The following is a 24,910-nucleotide window of genomic DNA, read 5'->3' as shown; positions in this document are numbered from 1 at the left end:
GATGAGGCTTTGAGCAACCTGAGCAACCCATGGCAGGGGGATTGGAGCTGGATGAGCTTTCAGGTCCCTACCAACCCAAACGATTTTATTAATCTATGATCATGCTTAATGATGAGAAGACTTCACTTCAGAGAGGAAGGATAATCCTCTTCTTCCCAAATTCTGCAGAGCAAAGACTTAAACCTGCTCTGACGCTGACAAACACGTATCCATCAGAGAAGGCACTGAGAAGAAGGGGCAGACTAGTCAAGTGCTGGCACTCCTGCTCTCCAGCCTCAATACCACCATCAGGTCCTATGCACCACACAACAAAATCCAGGTGATTAACAATGGGCACCATCATTGGTACAGGTTTTTCATGATGTTTAGGTCTTGAAAAGGGTGAAGTACAAACCATCAGTGGTTGTGGTGCTTCCCAGCTTTCTTGGAAGAAAATTCCATGTAATCCTGATGTCAACATTATCAACATCTCCAATACTGCTCAATCAAATTACCCAGAGGCTGAAGGAGCCCCACTTTACAAAGCAAGGGGAGGTTTCTGTTTCTCCCTCTGCCAGTCCTGGGCAGATGCGGAGAGCAGCTTCTAAACAGCTGAGAAAGTGCCCTTAACGGAAATTAAAGGGGAGCAACAGTCAGAGATCTTGGAAAAGCAAGGCTCTAAGACATAAAGATGGCAGAAAACAGAAAGGCTCTGGGGGAACACTAACTCTTGGCCGCAAAGCAATTTCATGCAAGGAACCTGCTTTTTAAATTGTATGCCTTGTAAGCATCACCTGCAAATACCCTGTGTGGGATGTCTAATGATTGCATTGTGCATCTGCAGAGTTCTTAATTGTAAAGCAAAGGTGCTAGTTGTATCTTCCCTGTTGCCTAATTAACTAAACTCAGTTCTGCTTGAAATCAGCACATGTGCAAGGTATCACTTGAAAAAATGTACTATGTAGGAATGTTTCAGAGAAAAATACACATTCTTCAATGATGAATTCAACTTCTCAGCTCAAACACTTGATCTGGATCAGTTATTGTGATGATTGCTTACAAAAAAGCAACAAAAGGGAAGTGAAGTGATCTCAAAGGTTAGGAATTACAGCCAACAGCCATCTCTTGCTGGCTAAGTTCTTGTCCACAACTTGTACCTCCTCCAGACACAGGCATCATCTCCACTGTGCCCTGGGCAGTGCTCTGGGGTCTTCACCCCATTAACATGGGACTGTATGCTCCCCATCCCTGGTTCAGGCTGGTGACCGCTGACTTGTGTGCACGTCAGACCTGCCAGTCAGGGCCAGGCCATGAGGGCTGTGCAGCTCACAGCTCCCTGCTGAGCGCCAGCTCTTCATCGCTTAACTTCATCAGCCTGCAGAACAGGCTATAATTTGCTGAAATGATGATTAATCAAATCTTATTTTTCTCTAGGGCAGTTAATGAACAGCCAATTAAGTTTTTCTGTAATTCTGAAATAAAAGAACACTCTGCAAGTGACAACCAGCAGCTACTTAACAGTGCAAGTTCACATCACAGTAAAAGCCAGACCAGAATCACAGAATCTTGGAATCATCAAGGTTAGAAAAGACCCCTAAAGCTCATCCAGTACAAGTGTGACCCCCCCAAACCCCTCCATGCCTACTAAACCATGTCCCGCAGTACCATAGCCACATGGGGATTTTTGACACCTCCATGGATGGAGACTCCACCCCTGCCCTGGGCACCTCTGCCAGGGCTTCACCTCTCTGACAGGAAAGAAATGTTTCCTGAGATGCAATCTAAACCTCCCCTGGCACAACCTGAGACCTTGTCCTCTCATCCTATCCCTTGTTACTTGAGATGAGAGCCCAGCACCCACATCATCACAACCTTCTTTCTCAGAACTGCAATCACCATGGCTGATCCAAATCAGGATGCTGTTGGCCTTCTTGCCCACCCGGGCCACTGCAGGCTCATGTTCAGCTGCTGTTGACCAGCACCTCCACATGTTTTTCTGCCAGGCAGCTTTCCAGCCACTCTTCCACAAAGCTGGAGTGTTCCATGGGGTTGCTGTGACCCAAGTGCAGGACCCAGTACTTGGCCTTGTTGAACCTCATACAACTGGCCTTGGCCATTGATCCAGCCTGGCCAGGTCCCTCTCCAGAGCCCGTCCTGCCCAATTTGGTCTCGCCTGCAAACAGACTGAGGGAGCATTCAATCCCCTCATCCAGATCATGGATAAAGATATTGAACAGAACCTGCCTCAACACAGAGCCCTGGGGACACCATGGGTCACCGCTTGTGACCAGCCACCAACTGGATTTAGCTCTGTTCACCACAACTTTCCAGGCCCAGCCACTCAGCCAGTTTTTTTACCCAGCAGAAAGCATGTCTGTGCAGGCTATGAGCTTCTCCAGGAGAATGCTGTGAGAAATGGTGTTAAAGGCTTTATTGAAGTCCAGGCAGATAACATCCACAGCCTTTCCCACGCCCACTAGGCTGTAGACTACAAGATAACGTAACAAGAAGGTCCTTTCACCCACATCATCCCAAGGCCAGCATTTTTTATGCCTCAAAGTCCCTTAGAGCTCAGCAGTTCTCATGCACGGATGTGCCACCACCTCCCTGCTTGCTTCCACATCTTTGTTGTCCACTGTTGTGGCCCAGGCTGAAGACAGCCCCCTTCCCAGCTGCAGCTCTGCCTCCAGCCCATCCCCTGCGCCCACTGCTGCTCCTCAAGCCTGTAAATGGTGTGGAGGGCCAACACAGCCAGGGAGAAGCAGCTCTGCTCCCAGGATGCTGGGGGGAGAGGAGAGCACACCAGCATCCGGCTGGAAGAGCCTGGGCACCCACAGCCTGCAAGTTCAGCAGGGCAGAGACTGTCTAGGTCACGGTTCAGCTCACATCTTTTCCAGACTCCAAACAAATCCATGAAAGCTTAATTTTGATCATCTAAATCAGGATAAGATTAAGATACATAAACACAACTTAGTACAGTACCCAAAAAGCAAGGAATGACATTTTCAAAGGAATCCATAATCTTGTTTTTTGAAGTATCTCTGCAGTGGGAATTGTGCTGGAGCAAGGAATGCAAAGCTCAGGCGATTCCAAGAGGGGGTCATGTGAAATTACTCTATTCCGAGATTTTTCCAAATCGTTAACATTTTGATTCTGAATACATTTGTAAGAATCTGCCAACAAACAAATTTTTCACTATCAAAAGAGGTAATTTTGTGCAGTTTGTCCTTTTTAAGAGAACTTATGCCATTTCTGTAGAAACTTCTGCAATCCACAGTGACAGTGCAGATTTTTTCAAATCAAAACCAAACCTCTCAAAAAAGAACAAAGAACATCCTTTGTTTCAGACAAAGAATTTCAGGAGAAACCACAAAATGTTCAAGCAAAACATTAAACATCGGATTTTTCCACCCATTTTGCCAGCAGTCTCGGTTTTCCCATAGTTCCAATATCAGTGTCAATGAGAAGAGGAGGGGAGGCGGGTGAGATGGACTACACTCACATCACAACTTCTAATCAGTGCTAATTGAATGAGGATGAAAATAGGGTGCGATTTCTTCTTTAACTTAACTTTGCTATGAGGAAATGAGACCTACTTAATTTACCCACCAGGAAAAAGGCTGTTGAAGAACAACTGGAAGAAGCGAGTAGCACTATGATACAGATCCTGGGCTATGCTCCTGCCCATGGGCTCACCGTGAACACCTCTGCACCCCATCCTCATGGCCAACACCAACATCACTCACTCCGTGCTCTCCAGGGCAGGGCCAAAGCACGAGGGTGGGACGATAGCAGATGTTGGTCAGGCTCAATAAGTCAGTTTTAGAAAAGCAGGCTTAAAAAGAAATTTCATTTCATTTTAAACTCATTGCAGATTCTTTAAAGCACAGGTGTGGTTGCCTGAGAACTCTTCACTGCCTATTTTAGTGCTTTTTTCCAGCACAAAGTCAGACTACAGAGCCTGGAACCTCAGCTGCAGGTTAGAGCAAGACAGTGCCCACATGTCCAGTCTCAGAGAAATGTAACCAAAAAAATCAGAGTTACACATGGGAAACCACCTAGTCTTGAGGTGTGCTGAATCTTCATAACAAGCAGATTCTAGTACTGAAAGGAGTTCGAGGAGAAATGGGGAGGGACTCTTAATCAGGGAGGGCAGAGACAGGACAAGGGGGATTGGTTTTGAGCTGAATGAGGGGAGATTGAGATGAGACCTTAGGGAGAAATGTTTACCTGTGAAGGTGGTGAGGCCTTGACCCAGGTTGCCCAGAGCAGTGGTTGCTGCCCCATCCCTGGAGGGGTTCCAGGTCAGGTTGGATGGGGCTTGGAGACCCTGATCCAGTGGGAGGTGTCCCTGCCCATGGCAGAGGGTTAGAGCTGGATGGGCTTTGGGGTCCCTTCCATCCAACACATTCAATGATTCTATGATACTCTAACTGGAGGGATTACCCCTCAGTTCCAAAATGGTAAACTCCATAAATGAATTCGCACAGTAAGATGAACTGCAGTGTGCCCTGACAAACTACAGCTTGCCTTCAGAACAAAACAAAAAATGCAGTCTGCTTTCTGACATACTATTTTCTTCCTGGAATGGCTGCTTGCATATCCAGAGGGATACGTCCTGTGGAAAGCGTTTGGAAATAATTTGTGGGCTTTTCTAAAACACAGACACTAATAGCCAGAGAACACGAGAAGCAATCTCTCTTCATTTGTATTAAGATTTTTGTGTTCTTCTCTGAGTGTAGATGTAGTATACTATGCCCTGGGGTGTTGCAAGTGTCTGACTATTTAGGATGTGTGAAAGAAAATGAACATGTAATAATATCTCTTCAGTCTAAGCAAACAGGTTGAGTGCATCACTTTTACTCCTTTTTACTTTCCTCCCGAAATAAAATGAGCTAAGATACCAATGATCAAAAAAAGCATCTCACTAGTATATACTTATATAAAACCTCTCTTTCTGCAAAACATAAAAAAACCTGAATCAGAGTCACAGAATGGTTTGGGTTGGAAGGGACCTCAAAGCCCATCCAGTCCCACCCCCTGCCATGGGCAGGGACACCTCCCACCGGATCAGGGGCTCCAAGCCCCATCCAACCTGGCCTTCAACACCTCCAGGGATGGGGCAGCCATCACTGCTCTGGGCAACCTGGGCCAGGGCCTCCCCACCCTCACAGGAAAACATTTCTTCCTAAGAACTCACCTCAATCTCCCCTCTTGTAGGTGAAAACCGTTCTCATCCTATCCCTGCTCTCCCCAGCTTTCCTGGAGCCCCTTTGAGGCCTGGGAGCTGCTCAAAGGTCTGCCTGCAGCCTTCTCTTCTCCAGGCTGAACAACCCCAACTCTCTCAGCCTGCCCTTGTACAGGAGGTGCTCCAGCCCTGAGATCATCTTCGTGACCTTCTATGAACTCGCTCTAACAGATCCTTGTCCTTCTGTGCTGAGGACTCCAGAACTGAATGGAGGGCTCCAGGTATGGTCTCACCAGAGCAGATGGGCAGAATCCCCTCCCTTGCCCTGCTAGTCCCACTGCTTTGGACGCAGCCCAAAATACAGTTAACCTGCTCCATACAGTATCAGACTGTATCCTTCCCAAGTGGCCATCCAAGTTTTCCACATTAATCATACCTAGCCTTTCAAAATCATCTGGCAGAGTTATACTGATTATATGCATGGTCTGATTAGTTTAGAACAGGAAAACCTGACATGCTACCAAATGTATGTGTTCTGGCTATGCAAATCAATTAAGTAAAATATAAGGCTCGACAGACCTGGCAGAGACACTGGGCAAGCCTCAGCAGCTCAGCAAGAAAGATGCTCTCTTTCAGTAATGACTTCATTACCCTGTTAGTGTGACCGTGGTGACTATTATCCATCCCAACATTCATCTGCCTGTTCTTACAGTCACAGCCCAGCTCCCTTCAGACTCTCACCGTCCTCCCCAATTCACTTCAGGAAGGAGACAAACCCAAAAGCCAGAAGGATTATCTTCAATAGTCCAATTAGTGGCTTCAGCTAATCCACGTGGTCTTGCCTGAAGCGAAGCGGAAAGCGTGGTCTGGTAGTGGTGTCTCTGCCCACGGCAGGGAGATTGGGACTAGATGATCTTTAAGGTCCCTTCCAACCCAAACCATTCTATGATTCAAAGGTTTTATGAAGTGCTCATGTGAGCCGTGCAGCCAGCAGATGGGAGGGCTGCTACCACCTGTCCAGAGGCAGTGACAGCACTGGGACGTAGCAACCAGCACAGCTGCTACCAGGGGAAACGGCCTGGTAGTGGTCAGAGGGGTTGGATATCAGCAGAGATGCCCACCCTGGACCCCAGCCTCATGGGGCTGAAGAAGGCACAAGCCAGATCCAGTAACTTTGCCAAGTAGACTCGCTAACACCTTCATTGCCAACTCCATTAAAAGCCAGTAATACATTCTGCAAAGCAAAACTGTATTAAAAATAAAACTGAATTGGGCTTTGGTATCCAAACGAAAATCTGGCAGCTTGTTCCCATGCAAAACCCATCAGGAGTGATACATTTCTGGAGGACAGCTGGAACAAATCCATGGCATTTAATGACATGAAAAAGCAAACCTTGAGCAAACAACTTTAAATCATTTGAAATACTACTGTGAAGAGATGGAACTTTACAGCGCTCGCATCTTACAGTAATTAATCATCTCTAAACAGTTGGTTTTAATTCTTAAAAAAAAAAAAATCATCATTTGCAGAAGTGATGTTTTTTTTCCCATTCCAGACGTGTATTTACAGTGGTGTTCTCCTGTGAGAAGGTTTCAGGCTGCACAGCACTTCAGAGTTTTAAATGTATTCTGTCCCTCTCATATCTAAATATTCATAACACAGCAAAACAGTATTTTTCTGCCTTCCATCTTAGTTTTCCTTTTTTTCTTCCATCTTCTTTCCTTCCTAGAACCAGACTTTCTAGAAGTTGTTTCTATAAAACACTTTGGAATCATCACAGAAACACAATAAATTGCTCTGTAATTTTAGAGGGAATTTACATCTCACCGGCATCCACTAAATCTCTGTCCACGTGTGGATATTCAGTATGATCCTAAATGGTCCACAGACCCTCATGTGAAAGAAAGGGTCTGTCCTTCTAGGAGTAAAACAGCCGTTCAACCAGAAACATGCAGACACCCCTGAGGCTGGTCCCACTCCTGAGGGCTGCCACAGAGCACCAGTGACTCTGAAATCTCCCAAAAAGAACCATTAACAGGACCCAAGCCAAGAACTGGGGGATAGCTGCCAAGCTGAAATGATTTAGGACAGCATGAAAGTGAGTGCAAGGGGCACATCTTCAGCTGATCCTGTCTGACAGAGGAGGTCAAGTTGATACTGGACAAATGGCTCAGCACTCAGTTACATACAGCTTGGGGGACACACAGACAGTCTCTCCTGGATGTGGCTACAGCAGGAGCTGGCTGAGGACCAGCAGCTGGCTGGTAGTCCCCCACCACACGTCTGGCAGGAGGGACAGAGAGAACATTCACTGTGCTAGTGCCGACTCAGCTAATTTGAGTAAAATACAAAGGTGGTTTGAGCTAACCTGGCTGACTTTGCAGTGAGGTGGATTAAGAACACCCATAAGAACCTTTCTGCCAGTTCTGCTAAGGATATGATCTTTGCTGGGTATATTTTCTAATTCCAAAAAGCCATGTGTCCATGCCCAGGAATTGCTTTCTCTCTCTCTCTCTCTCTCTCTCTCCACGAGAGGTCTAGACAAGACCACATTAACATCCTTCCTTGACTGCACATGTACAGGTGTAAGGGGTTAGCAGTTACTAAAAGGTTTGGTGGGCACTGGAAAAAAAAAAAAAAAGAAGAGTTCCTCATCTCCAAGGTGTGTTCACGGAATAGAGTCAAGAATAAAAACCAGGACTGAACTAAAAGAAGTTTCATCCTGAGGAATTATAAATAAATAATTAAATGAAATCCAACCAAAATAGGCAGGGAAGAGTCTGAGATGAGAAGGGACACTTTTCCAACCTCCACTTCATAAAAAGGAGTGTGTGATGTATTTCTTCACGGCTTTTCTCTCCAGGGTCCCCAGAGCACCTCCCAAGCTCAGAAGCAGAAGCAGTATGGCCATCCATCTCACCTGGGGCTGGACACACAACTGTACCACAGTGGGACCACCGGCACAGAAACACTGCTCATGTTCCCATCTCCACCCGCGGCTCTACAATATCAGATTCCTGGCACCGGTTTGGACAGCTCTGCAGTCACTGCCTGTCTTCATTCATAAAAATGAGACCACACTGATGAAAGCCACAGGCCCTGGTGCACTCAGCAATAAATGTCAGTGACATCTCCGGGTCAAACATTTACTTCCACAGCCGCCCCTGTGTGGGAAGCCTGAAGGTCACATCTGGACATTTGAAGTCAGGGTGAGCTGCATGCGTGGCTCAGTGACGGTGCTTAAACTTCTCCCTGATGTTGGATTCAATCCACAAAGTTCATTAGCAAATAAGTCAGACAGGAACGTATGTCTCTCTCAAAGCAGACCAGAGGACGTAATTAACAAAGCTTCATTTTCATTAATAATATATTAGGTTTGTAACATACCAGAATGAAAACTTCAAGGGTCTGGTCTTGCCCTAACCATGTTCAGCAGAAGGAGTGGATCCAGGCCACAAGTGAGCTGCAGTTTCTTCATATCTAAGTGGGACATGTTTCTTTCAACAGCTTGGTTTCATGCAAAAAGAGCACAACAACATAAGCAGGAGAAAACAAATCGCTTTTTGGAAAGCCCTTTTCAGAAGTCTCTTCCTTTTAGCTCCTGCTCTATACAAACATGGAATCGGAAAGGGACCTCTTGGGATATTAAAGCCAGGCCCCTTAAAGGCAACTTGTCACTTCCAGCAAAAGGAAAGAGTAATATTATGCCAATGAGCTGGAAGGAAATCCAGATTTCTAATGCAAGAGAATGAAGGGAAAAGCTAAACAAAAGTGAATGCATGAGACCATATCACTCCATCAGAGCCTTATTCCAAACACATGGGCTGCTGGTACATCTAAGAGGAGATAAGGGGCAGAATAATTAGGAGTCGAGGTCCTTTGTGCCACTAGGGCTCTGCATACAACTTACAAAAGAAACACTTCTGTGCAGTTCAGCCCTGGGAAAGGGGAGAAAGGGGAGCTTCTGGGAGGCGCAGCCCTGTCTCTCCTGGGGCAGCACAAGGCCACTCGAGATCATGGTTTCCCCGAGGTCACAGAACCATTAAGGTTGAAAAAGACCTCCAAGATCATCCAGTCCAACCATCAACACAATACCAGCATGCTTATTAAACCATGTCCCAAAGTGCCACGGCTACATAATTTTTGAACCCCTCCAGGGATGGAGACTCCTCCGCTGCCCTGGGCAGCTTCTGCCCATGATTAACCAGTCTTTCAGTAAAGACATTTTTCTAATATCCAGTCCAAACCTCTCCTGGTGCAACTTGAGGCCGTAAGATTGAAAGCTTATGGAGAGGCAAACAGCCTCCAGCACCACCAGGCCAGCTAGCAGCAGTCTGGTTTCCTCAGGGAATGATGCTGGAAAGCCAAAAGGCAGCTGAAGGAAGTCATGTGCCCACTGTAAGTCTTTTAGCAACCACAAACATCTCTGGGTAATTCAAGGGACACTTCTGGTTTTGCCAGAAGCAGTTAAATCCCACCTCTTCCCCACAAACTAGGGAAGAAACTCCCAGGCATGGAAAAAGTCTCGAAGAACAGTTTGAAAGAGAAGACCAACACTGTAAATATTTGTCATATCCTGGAATAAAGGAAAGAAGGCCGATGTGAAAGACACGGTTGGCAGTAGGCTTGGTTAGGTTTACTCAGAATGCAAAATCTAAAGGCATAAGGATGACAAAGAAGGACAGGCAAGGTACTCTCCGTACCCAGTGATCTCCACACAGGCTTTGAGAACCAAGAGCCGATACTAAACACTACAGCAACGAAAGCCACAGGAGCCCTTGGAGATTTACTCACACACACAAAAAGGCACAAAAAGCATAATTTTTAACACAGAGTGAAAGCAAGTCACAGCCTGGAGACAGGATGTCACTACTCTTTGCTCCTGCAAACCTGGAGGAACTGACATCCATGGAGCTGAAGCAGTTCTGGCAGCATGGAAGCACTCCAGCACTGACCCTCCTGTTGACAACAAACTGTCCAGCAGAACAAAAAGTTTCCAATAAGTCTAATAACAGGGCCCAACATCAGCAAAAGGACAGCAGTTGAGAAGATGCCATATCCTCACAGCACTGCTGCTCTATAGCAATCTACCACCACACCTAAAATCCAGACTGGGATGGCTGATGGCCTTCATCTTGTGCATACATCAGAGTGAAGCTGCATTCATGAGCAGCTCGGTGCTGGCTACTGCATGCCCACGGGCCTTTTCCAGTGGCTGAACAGATCGTCGGCTACGCTCACCCAACCAGCCCTCAGTTATGGGGGTGGTTGTTGCTCTCCCATTCTGCATGCCAGAGCAGAACAGAAGGCGACAACTGCACTGGAATGGCACGTTTAATGCCACCAAGCGGCACAGGACTCGCTGCCCATTATCATCCCTGAAAGGCTACTTACCAGTCCATGCACAAAACTGAATAAAGACTGCTTCATAGAATCATAGAATGGTTTGGGTTGGAAGGGACCTCAAAATCTATCCAAGTTCCACCCCCTGCCATGGGCAGGGACACCTCTCACTGGATCAGGGGCTCCAAGCCCCATCCAACCTGGCCTGGAACACCTCCAAGGATGGGGCAGCCACCACTCTGCTGGCAACCTGGGCCAGGGCCTCCCCACTCTCTTCATGAATAATTTCTTCGTAAGGTTGAATCTAAATCTTCCTCCTTCCAATTTAAAGCCATTCCCCTGCATCGTATCACTCTATGACCTTGTAAAAAGCCCCTCTCCAGCTTTCTTATAGCTCACTTCAGGTACCGGAAGGCCAGTATAAGGTCTCCCTGAAGCCTCTTCTTCTCCAGGCTGAACAACCCCAACTCTCTTCTAGCTTCAAGAAGATCAGATAAATTTAGAAATATCTAACACCACACAAACACCTAATGCAACTGAAAAGGTGTTAAAGTGGAAAGATGGATGGAAGGAAAAGAGCAACATCCGTCTCCAGTCACAGAATTAAAAGAAAAGCACTTTTCCTACTATTTAAATACACCACCAGGCTACTGTTTACCTGTTCATTATCCCAGTACAGCTTGCACAGCAGCTGACGGCATGATGCCCAGACCAGCAGTCCCCCAAAAGTGGAATCATAGAATAGTTTCGGTCGGAAGGGACCCCAAAGCCCATCCAGTTCCACCCTCTGCCACCGGCAGGGACACCTCCCACTGGCTCAGGCTGCCCAAGGCCCATCCAACCTGGCCTTGAACACCTCCAGGGATGGGGCAGCCACAGCTTCCCTGGGCAACCTGGGCCAGTCCCTCACTACTCTCATGGTGAAGAAATTCCTCCTTACATCCAGTCTAAATCTGCCCCTCTCCAGTTTATACCCATTGCCTCTCCTCTTTTCGCTAAAAGCCTTTGTCAACAGTCCATCCCCAGCTCTCTTGTAGTCCCTTCAGGTACTGGAAGGTTGCTAGAAGGTCTCCTCTGAGCCTCCTCTTCTCCAGACTGAACACCCCCAACTTTCTCAGCCTGTTCTCCTATGGAAGGTGCTCCAGCTCTCGGATCATCCTCATAGGCTCCTCTGGACCTGTTCCAACAGCTCCATCTCCTTCTTACATTGAGGATTCCAGAACTGGACACAATCCTCCACATGAGGTCTCACAAGAGAGGAATGAAGGGGCAGAATCCCCTCCCTCGACCTGCTGGCCACGCTGCTTTTGATGCGGCCCAGGATACGGTTCGCTTTCCGGGCTGTGAGCCCAAAGGAGTTACCAGAACTGAAGCCCTCAGCTGCTTTGCCATCCGTTTCTTGTCTTTACTGGAGAAAGTAAAGCTGCAGCCACCACACAATTCATTAAATCCTGCTCAGAGCCTTGCATGTGAGATCGAATACATGGATCCCAGTTGAAGGATAAGGCAGCACTAGAAAAGGATTGCCACCACAGCAATGCCAAGTAAAGGTGTGATTTTTGGATGATACTTTTATGCCAATACCAGCCCTGTTAATACCGGTGTAACTGTCTTCAAAGTAATTCTAAGAGTCCATCTGACTCCATTTGGGGAAGGCAGCAGTTCAAAAGCCCTTTGTTGGCCACTATAGGCCTCAGCCTGTCATTAGGGGAAAATCTCTCATATTAGAGAGTACCATGTCTTCCACTAATAAGATGTTTCATGTCTAGAAAGAGTCTTTCTCAGATGATTTTATAGCCATTACAGGCAAACCATAAACTGCAGGGGCTTTTTTGGTTAAACCATAGCCTAACCCAGTTATATGTAAATCCATGTTTCTGGGAAGAGACCACAACCTCCCTCTGCAACAAAGAGGACAAGGATACCTAAAACAAAGATGTCCCATAATGAGGAACAGGAAAGGATTGAACAGAGGTGCAGATGGTCAGTTAGAAAACCATAGGAACAGATCTGCTGCCAAGCACCACCTCTCTGCTCATCATCTGTGGGTGCAAAGAAAAAAACTCAATACTAACACAACTCAGCAATAACTTCTTTCCATAGAATCATTAAAGTTAAAAAAGACCTCTAAGCTCATCCAGTCCAACCATCAACACAATACCCACATGCCTACTAAACCATGTCCCACAGTGCCTCATCTATATGTTTTCTGAACCACTCCAGGAATGGAGACTCCACCACTTCCCTGGACAGCTTCTTCCAGTGCTTCAATACTCTTTCAGAAAAGAATTTTTTCCTATGCTAATATCCAATCTGAACCCCCCTCGGTGCAAATTGAGGCACCTCTTGTCGTATCCCTTGTTAGCTGTGAGAAGGGACCAGCACCCACCTCACCACAACCTCCTTTCCAGGAGCTGCAGAGAGCAATGAGGTCTCCTCTCAGCCTCCTCTTTCTCAGGCTAAACAGCTCCAAGGCCCTCAGATGCTCCTCATAAGTCTTTTCCTTCAGTACTAAAGGCTTGGAGAAAAAAACTCAAATGTCAGTATGGCACTAGGAAGCTCCAAGGACCTTCCCTCAGATAGTGACCACACTCTTGACCCTACCTCCCCCAGCCTCACTCCACGCCAGTGGCTCAGCTCTGGGTGGACAGACAGGCTCCAGCGCAAGCCTTGGAATGACAAGAGGATGAGATAAGGGGAGGCCTGGGGGCAAAGAACAGGCTGGCTCTTGCTCAAGCCCTGACCGCACCAGGAGCGATTCTGCTGCCAGGGGCTGGATTTCTCCACCAATCCTTCAAACCTGGTCCCCTAAATCCCAAATCCCTGCTCCGCTCTGCCGGGGAGGCAGCTGGCGAGCATTCACACCCCCCACTTGCTCCAAGAACCCAAGCACACCAGCACAAGCAGGCAACGCTCGCTTCATTTTGTTATCCAATGTATTTTTTCCTCTTCCTTTCAAGCATCCACTTGGTTTTGTGACGCTCCCACAAGGCGAGTGAGCCTGCACAACTTGGCGAACACGCTCATGGAATACTTTTCCCAGATTTCCCCCCACCTCCGAATGACACTGGGTTTGCAAACACTCCCACCACACCGTGGGCTGCTCTCGCCTCCACCCAGGGAGTTGTTTTCCATAAAGCAACAGCTCCAAAACATCTACAGCATCATTTCCCCCCCCTCCCGCTCCTTTGACCGTTTCCCACTTTTCAGGGCAATGAAAACAATAAGAAAGAGAAGAAACTGTGTAAGGGAAGATTGTGGATGTGTCCCGGGATCTGGGAAAGCAGTTTGGATCATGTTTTCTAAAGGGGGTGCAGAAGGCTCTGCTCTGCCCACAACTGGGACAGGGACTAGGACTAGGATAGGGACTGGGGACAAGGACAGGGACCAGTATGGGGGACCAGGACCGGATTGGAGGACTAGGATAGGGACTGGGACAGGGGACCAGGGTACAGAGCAGGAGCAGGACAGGGGACCAGCGTACGGACTGGGGGACCAGGACCGGGAATGGGACCGGGACAGAGAACGAGGATAGGAAATGGGACCGGGATGGGAGACAAGGGACCAGGGTACAGGCCGGTGGACCAGGAGCAGGATGGGGAATGGGACCAGGATAAGCAATGGGACCGGGACAGGGATGGGAAATGGGACCAGGGTGGGGAATGGAACCAGGACCAGGGATCAGGATCGATGTGGAGCACCAGGATAGGAACTGGGAGCATGACTGGAACCAGGATAGGACATGGAACCGGGACCAGGACAGGAACTGGGAGCAGGACAGGGAGCGGGAGCAGGGACCAGGGTGGGGAATGGGAGGGATCGGGGGACCAGGACTGGGACAGGGGACCAGGATAGGGACCGGGACTGAGAGTGGGACCGGGAACCAGGACAGGAAATGGGACCAGGACGGGGAGTGGGACCGGGGATGAGGACCGATGTGGGGCACCAGGACAGGAACTGGGAGCGTGACTGGGAGCAGGACAGGGAACGGGACCGGGAGCGGGGCGGGCAGCAGCAGGTTCGCGGGGCCGCGCTCGGGCAGGGCGGGGGAGAGGGGGGGGGGGCCGGGTCCCGCTCCCGGGCTTCCAGCTGGGATAAAGAGCCGTGGAATCGTTGGGGTGGAAAATACCTTTGAGATCGTCCAGTCCCACCGTACCCGTCCGCCACTGAGCCATCTCCGAGCACCTCATCTGCCCTCAAACCCCCCAGGGATGGGACTGCACCGCCCCCCCCGCCCCGGGCAGCCTCTGCCGGGGCTCCAGAACTCTGTCAGTGAGCACTTTTTTTCCTTATATCCAGTCTGAACCTCCCCTGGTGCAACTAGGGGCCATTTCCTCTCGTCCCATAACTTGGCAGAAGAGCCCAGCACCCACCTCACAACCTCCTTTCCAGGAGCTGCAGAGAGCGATGAGGTCCCCTCAGCCTCCTCTTCTCCAGGCTGAGCAGCCCCAGGGCCCTCAGCCGCCGCCACAACCCCCGAGCTCCAGCCCCTCATAGAATCACCAGGTTGGAAAGGACCCACTGGATCACGGAGTCCAACCATTCCTAACACTCCCTAAACCACGTCCCTAAGCACTTCATCCACCCGTTCTTTAAACGGCTTCAGGAAAAGCGACTGGACCCCCTCCCTGGGCAGCCTCTGCCAGTGCCCGATGACTCTTTCCGTGAAAATTTTTTTCTGATATCCAGCCTGAACCTCCCCTGGCGGAGCTTCAGGCCATTCCCCCTTGTCCTGTCCCCTGTCACTTGGGAGAAGAGCCCAGCTCCCTCCTCTCCACAACCTCCTTTCAGGCAGTTGCAGAGAGCAATGAGGTCTCCCCTCAGCCTCCTCCAGGCTAAACAACCCCAGCTCTCTCAGCTCCCTCAATGTCCTTCTCATACTGAGGGGCCCAAAACTGTACCCAGGGTTCAAGGTGCAGCGTCACCAGCGCTGACTCCAGGGGCACAATCCCTTCCCTGCTCCTGCTGGCCACACCATGGCTGATCCAAGCCAGGATGCCACTGGCCCTCTTGCCCACCTGGGCCACTGCTGGCTCACGTTCAGCTTCTGTCGACCAGCGCCCCCAGGTCCTTCTCTGCCAGGCAGCTTTCTAGATGAGCCTCCAAGTGGATTTAACTCCATTTACCACCACACTTTGGGCCTGACCATCCAGCCAGTTTTTTACCCAGCAGAGGGTGCACCTGTCCAGGCCAATGGCAGCCAAGTTGAGGGCTGAAAGCCAAGCATGGGGCAGCACAGCCTCACCTCCTGGGTTCACCACGTTCAGCCCACTTAGGCAAAAAAAAGGTGGCTTTCATGGTCATGATAATCATAGAATCACCAGGTTGGAAAAGATCTCCAAGATCATCGTAGAATAGTTTGGGTTGGAAGGAACTTCAAAGCCCATCCAGTTCCAACCCCCTGCCATGGGCAGGGACACCTCCCACTGGATCAGGCTGCCCAAGGCCCATCCAACCTGGCCTTGAACACCTCCAGGGATGGGGCAGCCACAGCTTCCCTGGGCAACCTGGGCCAGGGCCTCACCACCCTCATTGTGAAGAAATTCTTCCTTATGTCAAGACTAAATCTGCCCCTCTCCAGTTTATATCCATTGCCCCTCATCCTATCACTACAAACTTTTGTGAACAGAGTCAATCATTGAGTCCTGAGAAGTGGTTTTAATTCTGTTTTCATCCCACTGCTGCTTACCAAGAGCCAAGTGGCCCCACACCTACCTCACTGTCACCTGCCACAGAAGCATCTGGCGATTCTGATCCCCGTCTTTAAGTCCAGAGGGTCCAGTTGTCAAATAAATGTGGCAATGGAGACTGCTTATAGACACTCATGCTGGTATCAATTAGAGACAAGTCCTCGGGATGAACAAAGTCACTGCAGCACTGTCACCCAGCAAACATCCCTCAGAAGGGCTCAAGAATAACCTCAAGTGCCTTTTCCGTGCCAGGCAGCAGGGATGAACTTGCAAGCGCAGGGGACTCTCTCCAGCACCCTGGCTCAGCTGGAGGGATCCTGTCGTGCCCAGGACAGAGAGATCTGCTTCAGTGCACCAGGCTCAGCTGCCCCCTGTGTTTCTGCCCCTTCAGCACAACGGATTACCTGCTCTCAGCCTGGCTGTAGGGCCAGCCCCGCACCTCTGCAACAAGCCCCTGGGGCAGACAGCACAAAGAGACCCAGCTGGGCTCTTCTAGCACTGCAGAGGTCTTCCATTTCCTCCTGCATTTAGTTATGGGAGGAAGGGGCTGACCAAGCACACAGCTGATCGATGTAGCAGAACATCCATGGGCTGGGTGCTGGCTTTCCCCTTCTCAGTGATCAAGGCATGGAGCAGCTGTGGTCAGAGGTGGTGGCTTGACCACCTTGTCCTATCACCACCTCCCTGGGGTAGAGTTTCGTCACTATACCCTCCACCTCCTGCGCTCTCCTCTCTGCCTTGTAAGCACAGCTCAGCCCAGTCTGTGACAGTAAAAACACAGTATTACCAAAGAAACTTTTGGGCTACCCGTGGCTCTCAGCAGCTCCCATTTGCAGGCAAGTCTGAAATCCGCACAGACAAAATGTGTGTGCAGACAGGGAAAAGCAGGAGTGTAAGAATTTCCATTTCTGAAGTACATGGTACCCTGTCTCTGACCCTGCCAGAGCGTGGGGAAGGGGACTGTCTCACTGCGCGATGCTGCACTCTGTGCGCAGAGGGGGTTTCTGCTAATCACTGCCAGACAAGCTAAGGGCTGGAGCAACTATACAGAATTATTGCATAGCGTGAGTCAGAGAGAAAAACACCATTTACTTTGTAAGAATACAATCAATCCTCCACTAATGACCCTACCCAGTCTTGACTTTCATCTGAAGGAAAAAAGAAAGCATGGAAAGAGTGGAGGACTCCGATTTCTCTCTATTCCTGTGAAGATGCAGTGTGAGCACTGCTGCACTGAAGATGGCATTTAGTCTCCTTCAGTCATGGGTGATGGCCCATGAGTGCCACTTGCTGTCACCTAGCTGCGCCATGAGATGGGAAGGAACAAAGTCTGTGGTAAAGCTTCATCCAGGCTTTGCACATCAGGTTTGTGACTGAGCCAGGAGTGAGCCCCTGTCTGCCAGCTCCACGCTCCAGAGTCCGAATCACATGTGTTTAAGATGACCAGGAGAAAACACTGGAGTCAACTCCGGGACAGTGATAAATCTAAAGCAGGAATTACAGGAGACTCCCAAAGTCACTCCAGCAGTTTTTGCTGTTAAAGCCATAATGGACTCAGCAACGAAAAATCTGTAGGTAGGGGTAAAATCCCTCATTAGACCAACTGATGCACATGGAAAATACTTAAGAAGCTTTCAAGCACACAAATCCTTCCTCAGACCTAAGAGGGAGATGCAAGCTGCACCCCTGCCTCTGTTAGATCTTCAGCATGAGGATTCCTCTTCATGAAACACCCATGGACTGTTATCACCATTCCACAAGCAACACAAGCAACAGTGCCAACCAGCCCCATTAAAGATAGGAGTTAAAAATCCTTCTCATCCATTGTACAGTAGCTTTCCCAACGCCCTTACGATGCCCAGAGCCGAGTGCGCAGCAATGAGGGGGCTTCAGGAGGAAGTGTACCCACAGACTCGGTGTTTGCTGGTGCGCTGCTTGCAGGGGACAGGAGTGGGGTCTCAGCCTGGTGTCCAGCACCGAAGGGGAGCAATGGCATGGAGAACTGACGCAGGGAGCAGGCTCTAACCTGCTCTGCCAATGATTTCCTCACGTACCATAGGATAAATCAATTAATCCCCTCACATACCAGTGTAAAACAGCAGTAACAAAGTCCTAAAGACCCTTACTGCAGAGGACAGAAACTCCTTGACACAGCAGGGCACAACAGCTGTTAAAAACCTTCCAGTTCAGCTGTGCTGCACCTCAGCCCAACATTCAGATAAACTCAGGAAGTTCTAAACCTAAATACAAAGTTGGAGACCTGCACTGGTGGCCTGTCCTCAGGCAGTGTTTTCGCTTGATTTGCTGGGGTAAAATCATGGCTCAGGAACACAGTAATTTCTTTAACATCATAAAATCACTTAAAATATTTTGCTTTTGACTTCCAGTGACACTGAAGAACCAATACATCCAGGATTTCATAAAGTGAGCCTAAATGGAAACATCCATCATTTCTCAATGAAACAAAATTGACAAAAACGTCTGTTTGATGATGGAAAGGGTAAGGCAGGTCATGTGAATCCACACAAGATACATTGCAGCCATCACCATTGGTGGAATTAGCACATGCTCTCTCAGGGACTGGCTTTGGAAAGCAAAATGAACTCTTTGGAAGACTGAATTAAGGAGAAAAAGTGTTCTTCAGGTCTTTCTTTCAAACATTTTTCACATTTCCAACACTCTGGAAACAGCTCTGCATCGAAGGAGAGGGAGGTGGACCTTCCTGCTCCCAAGAGATAGGCAGGAAACCTAGATGCATCAAGAACACTCTGGATATGGTGTAGTCAATCCTAGAGAATTTTACCCACATAGAAACTACCGGAGCTTTCCCATATAAAAGCGAAGAGGAACCAAACCAAAGGAGAGAAAAACATGACATTTCAGAACTCCAGAGCTAACACTAGAAAAGTTCTTCTGTATTTCCTAAGCAGCAATTCCCCAACTGCAGACCAGCGGGAACCACACCACCAGTGTCCTCTACCCCTTTTGCCCCTGTAAATTATAGGAACTCATTTGCCACATCTCTTCCATGGTCCTCTCTTCCACACGACTATAGCATTCCCAGTTTAAAGCAGTGCTGCTTTGGTTGAATAACCACAGAGCAGAGCAGTTGTCAAGTGCGGGCAGATTCAGACTGAAATATTTCCTGACATGTTCTCTTTCAAGCACAGACTATGGGGAGATGTCACAAAGCAACAGAAAGCAACTCCAGCTTGGCCAAAGTCAGGTCATTCACCAGCGTGCCTTTCATTGCAGTTGAGAAATAAATACACAGCTCACATAGGAAAAGCTTTTAGCAGCTGCTGCTGCTTTGAAACACCAGAGTCAATACCCAAACACATTTCAAACCAGAGAAAAAGTGGACAATTTATAGACTACCCGCATCCAAACCAATCAGTTATAATGTGCGCTTACTCTGAACCCAGTGGAGGAAAGCTCATATTGTTCTGGAGATTTCTGATCACCAGGGCTCGTAAGGATTTGCCGTGACCTGCATGGTTGAATGCTTAACAGCAGCAAGAAAAAGAAATAGCTTACAAGAGAAGGTTCCTGCAGCGCTGGGTAAATGCAGTGTGAGAATTACCTAACTTGGACAGTTTAGGAGGGAAAACAGCACTGCCCTGTCTTTTCATAAGCTATTTTTTCTGCAGGTATTGGGTCCAGTTCAGTACTCTGTTCTACCCTTTCGGTGCCCTTGGAGGGGATTAAGTCAGACACATGAAACAGAGTAAAGCATAATTCTTCGAGCAAGGAACAAGCGTGCCCAACCGTGATGTGCTCTTCATTGAGAGTCCTGACAAACCAAGAGTACATCAAGCAGCAGGTGAGAAGGTATTCTTTCAGATTCTGACATTTTACTGCAAGTGCCTGAGAAATGTACCCAAATCTAAGATCGAAGGGTTCTTCAAGGCGAATGGCAGGAAAATGATCTTCATCTTGGAGCCTGGCTTGAAATTGTTCCTTGTCCTCCAACTTTTTCACCATCACTAAGTTGGCATGGGAAGGCATGGCTCTCAGAAATCAGTACTCTGAAGCCAGCAATGCCAGCTCATGGACGAGCTTTTGGACTGCAAATGCTACCGAGACAAATCCTGTGCCAAGGTGAACTCTTTCCTTACTGCACAGCCATAGAAACATGTACAATGTTCCCTTTTCTAGGGCTCAGTACCTTCATTTTTGTCACACAAAGTCAAACCCCAACCAAGCACATCAGATGCACTTCACTTTGGACTGGTTTCTGATTATGCAGTAGTAGCTCAAATCCCACACGAACGTGCAGCGAGCAGGCAGAGTTGCATTTTATCACAGTCAATCCTGTTGGCATCTCCCACTTCTTCCTGGCCACCCCAGATCTTCTCACAGGATCTCCTGTACCTGAATGCTTTGAGAGGAAGGAATCTGAGGATGCAATTGAAACAATGTTTTATTGTTTTCTTTTTTGAAAGGGTTCAGCATTGACCTTGACAGTTTTCAAAGTAACAGATGAAGCTTTAGCTCTTCTCATTGGAAGAGCTGACTAATGCAGACTGTTCAAGCCACCTTAGATTAGCTGCAGCAAATCGCATGCAAGTCGTAAACAAAACAAATACCCAAGATAACAATGACCACCAACATGCTGCATCATGTGAAGTTGCCCTCTGAGTAATGCTTCACATTATGATTCTGAAACATGCTCTTAATTTAGAAGGGATAACAGTATTGAGATGTCATTTTAGCACAGCATTACAACTACTGAAGGTTGCCAACTAGCACCCAGAGCCCATGGGCTCTTTCTGTGTGGGCTCTTTTTATGTGGGTTTTTGCACCCACACGTGGCTCTGCTAGCGTCAGCAGGGTTCTCTGTGGGTGCAGAGCTGACAGATCTCTGCACTCAGCCTTGCTGGATGTAGCAGCTGGTAGGATGTAGAAGAGCAGCCAGTGTGAAAGCTGGGATAGCTACAGGTTTCTAGAAGAAAGTAAGCAAGGGGAAGTGGAGGTCTTCAAGGCCAGGCTGGATGAGGCTTTGAGTACCCTGATCCAATGGGAGGCGTCCCTACCTATGACAGGAAGGCAGAACTGGATGGGCTTTAATACTCCTTCCAACCCAAACCATTCTAAGAAGTCTGGCAACTGGACCATGAGCAGGGCTGGGACACCCTCCAAAGCTGTGCTCACCCTACATTGAAAACTGGAGTGGCTCTTTACAAGAGCAACAAAACCTGGAGTCCTCTTACAACTTTGTCCCACGCTGGTCACAGAACAATCAAACAAACAAAGGAGGAATTAAGGATTAGGGCATCTCCTAAAGGATGTTCCTACAGGAAGCAGTAAAACCAGCTGAGGAACTCACAGTAAAGGAAACAAGGCAGCAAAGGACCGGTTTGGTAATGTCGGACTGTTCTTCTCCAGGTCCAGTTCCGATTCAAGCACAGGGCAGGGATGCAGAGTGCTCTCAAGAGAGCAGGACTGCCACAGCTCTGTGCCCTGAGCAGCAGCTCCCAGCCAGGGTAGGAGAAGGGATGAAATTGGAGAGGCGGCAGGGGCATGCACCCAGCCCCAGGCAGGGCAGCAGTGAGAAATTTAAGCTCTCCCTTAAGTTTCTATGGGATATTTTTTTAATCACTTGCCCTTTCAGTGCAAGCAAGGACTTGCTAGGCTTTTAACCTGAAGTAAATGGTGACTTCTGTCATTCCTTCACTGAGATATTTAATTTACATACCCCCCAATTGCTGAATTTTACCTTGTTCATCTTCTGCTGCCAGTAGCTTTTCCCATTACACAAATATTTCTACTCATAGCAGCATGATGGTTCATATTTGTACAGCCACCTTAAAACTATATTTCTTCTGTTTGCTTCCAAGACAACCACATACTGCAGCAGGAGATGGGGACCTCGTAGCTATCAAAAGGAGCTGCTGCTCCTGGAGTCAGTATCTTCACCCCTGCTCGTCGTGCCCACACCATAGATCTCCACTAAACAGTGTTTGTGTGTTCACCACAGCACAGACAGCCCAGTACGCAGTTCTTGCGCTTTCATATTTCTGCTCTTGTAAAACCTAGGGTTCAATCCCACGTCCACAACATTAGTTCTCTGTGTGCTTTTTTCACATGCCTACGCACAATCCCCTCCTTCTCTTTCCAAACTATAATTCTGTACAGCTTTCATTCCACGCCTGAATATTCCCATCTAAATTCCAATCATAGAATCATAGAATAGTTCGGGTTGGAAGGGACCTTAAAGACCATCCAGTTCCTACCCCCCTGCAATGGGCAGGGACACTTCCCACTAGGTCAGGCTCCCCAGTCCTGAGCTCACCGTCCCCATAGCACACTCCATTACCAACTCAAAGTGAGAAGATTGTGTTTTCAACCCTGAATGAAGTATTATTTCCATCTGATATTTCTGCATTTTACTGCATGGGAAGTTCCATGTCCCAGCTTTCTGCTTTGCTGCCTGGAGTCGCCCACTGCCACTGCCCATTGCCCAGACTACCAGAAAGACACAGCCCTTCAAAGTTAAGCAGAATCAGAACTAAGACCACTTCTGTCTCATCTCCAGGGCTCACAAATGCAGAAGGAAACACAGTTTAGGCCTTCCACAGCTCTCCACACTCCAGCAGCACCTCAAATCCCAGCAGCACTTTATGTCACCTTGTTCACCGAGGCTGTTGCTTTGTCATTTGCTCCAGACACTCAGCCCTCACCTCTGACACAGGAGTCTGTTCTAACCAGCACCTGAATTTTTGTGAGGAACATGATGTAACCCTGGCCACGGTGACATGTGAAGCTACGGCAGAGACCATCACTGCTGACAAGAGTCTCCTGGCTCAGCTGGACAAGGCAGAGACCCCCTGCACATGAGGGCAGGTCACTAGCAATTACCTGTGCATTTGGGAGAAACAGTACAGTCCCCTTTGGCAAAGTGCATAAACCCTTATAATTACTTGACACAGGTCATTGTTTTTCCTCCGGTGGATGGCTCAAATAAAAGCATTTGCGTTGGGGCCAAGAATATCAGGTCTGAGCCCCAGTCACATCCTGCATTCACAATAAATACCTACCACACAAATAAACCACTATTTCAAAGGACCAGGGCAGGCAATTCCTTGCTGTAATACCTTTCAGTAGCTGCCACAAGCCATTAAGATTAAAGTGCCCGAGAAGCTGCCTTAGCCTGGGTGTGGATCCATCCACCAGAGCTGCGCCACGCAGCCCTCCAAAAACACACCAACATGGGGACAGATATAACAGAGGGTGCTGGTTTTATTACTAAATCCATCATAATCCCACCAGGCAGTAGCTATCATCAGAAAACTCATATTCCACTTTTTCCCCCCAAAGCTATTCTCTTACGAAAGCATCAGCCTCAGGCTTTCAGTACTTTTATCCACAGAAAACAAGCTTTATGTTAAAATAAACCAGTTGGGTTAGAAACTAACCTGCTGTTATTTAGCATGCAGTTGTCATCACTGATTTCCTTGCTTGTTTTAAAATGCAAATGATCCAAAGAAACAAGTAAAAATGTCTTTTGACTGCTGTGGGGGAAGAGAGGACTGTCACCGAGCGCTGGCAGACCATCTCTCTCCTCCAGCCAGGAACAAGCTCTCATATTAGAGGTTTTCCCAAACTGAATAAGGTGTGGAGCTAATAAAGACTTGAATCAGCCTGATAATTTAAACCTTGGAAAGCTGAAGGCCATGTGAGACGGTTAGTACTGACTTCTACCATGATGGATTTCTAACAACATATGAAAGTTATCATCTAACGAGGCAAAACATCCCTGTTGTTGGGCAGCACAGACACAGAGCCAGCCAAGTTCTTAGTAAAACCATCTCACGAGCCCCACAGGGACTATTTGGAGATGTCATCCTGCACAAATATAACTAGTTCACACAAAATCATCTCAGTTCAAAGCTAAAAAGTAATGCAAACGTTACCTGCTCTGGAAAATCCAACAGAGATGATTCCTTTTCTTTTTTTCCACTGCAGCTTTAGAGCTGGATCCACGCAATAGGCATTCACATAGAGCACATACTTCCTTGCTGAATTTATGGATGCTGCTGTGTAGGAAAGTAACAAGGCTGCAATACGATGTGGCCTTGGTTAGTTCTCACTCAAAGGCCAACTCATGATTGCTTTGGATGTGGTTCTCCTGTTACTACTGAAGGGAATAGATGACCCTGTAAACAGAGAGCAGCAACGCCCCTTTCACAGCTGTCTCCAGTTTCTCTCCTGAAATCCGGCTGGGTGTTTTCTTCAAGAACACAGATGTAAACTGTTTAGGGATATCCCTATATCCCCGTTTCTCCTTAACGAGGCTGAAGAGAATGGAAAAAAAAAAAAGTGGTCTGTTAGTTTTGTAACCGTCAGAAAGAAAAAATAAATACCGGGGCGGGGGGGGGGAAACCCTGTAGAGTGAGGGTCTGACCTGCAGCAGCCTGGTCTATTTTTCCAACACGTTACAGTTTCTGGGGAAGCTTCACTCTGAAGAAGTTCTCAGGCAGTGATGGGCAGATCCCCAGCTGCCCCCAGATCCCACTCCAGTGGTCTCAGGTGTGAGCTATGGTGAACCTTTGCAGGGAAAAGGGGCCACAGAGGGAAGGCTGTGGGTTTTTTGTTTTAAGATGGGATCTGTAAACTGGGATTGCCAAAGCACTGGGGTAGCTGCTCACCAGAAAGGCTCCGCTCACCCATGTTACCTGCTCACCTCCAGGCTTTTGTGAAATAGTT

The 24,910-nt window shown here is 48.2% G+C and overlaps 1 protein-coding gene across 3 annotated transcripts in view; it reads right to left on the bottom strand.

Moving 5' to 3' along the window:
• The window catches only part of FBLN2 (fibulin 2), a 121,316-nt gene extending 96,971 nt beyond the window's left edge, over nucleotides 1–24,345 (bottom strand). The window contains exon 1 of one of the 3 annotated variants that reach the window (XM_054076736.1): nucleotides 24,118–24,345. The gene's annotated coding sequence lies outside the window, so the exon portion shown is untranslated. Of the gene's footprint in view, nucleotides 1–14,640; nucleotides 14,787–14,884; nucleotides 15,060–24,117 lie in introns of those variants that run through there. The other 2 variants (XM_054076740.1, XM_054076737.1) reach the window with 2 other exon arrangements.
• Between the last annotated feature and the right edge of the window lie 565 nt (nucleotides 24,346–24,910).

The sequence above is a fragment of the Cuculus canorus genome, chromosome 11, assembly GCF_017976375.1.
Source record: "Cuculus canorus isolate bCucCan1 chromosome 11, bCucCan1.pri, whole genome shotgun sequence".
Lineage (NCBI taxonomy): Eukaryota > Metazoa > Chordata > Aves > Cuculiformes > Cuculidae > Cuculus > Cuculus canorus.
The sequence above is the reverse complement of the archived record's forward strand: the minus strand, read 5'-3'. Positions and strand labels throughout refer to the sequence as shown.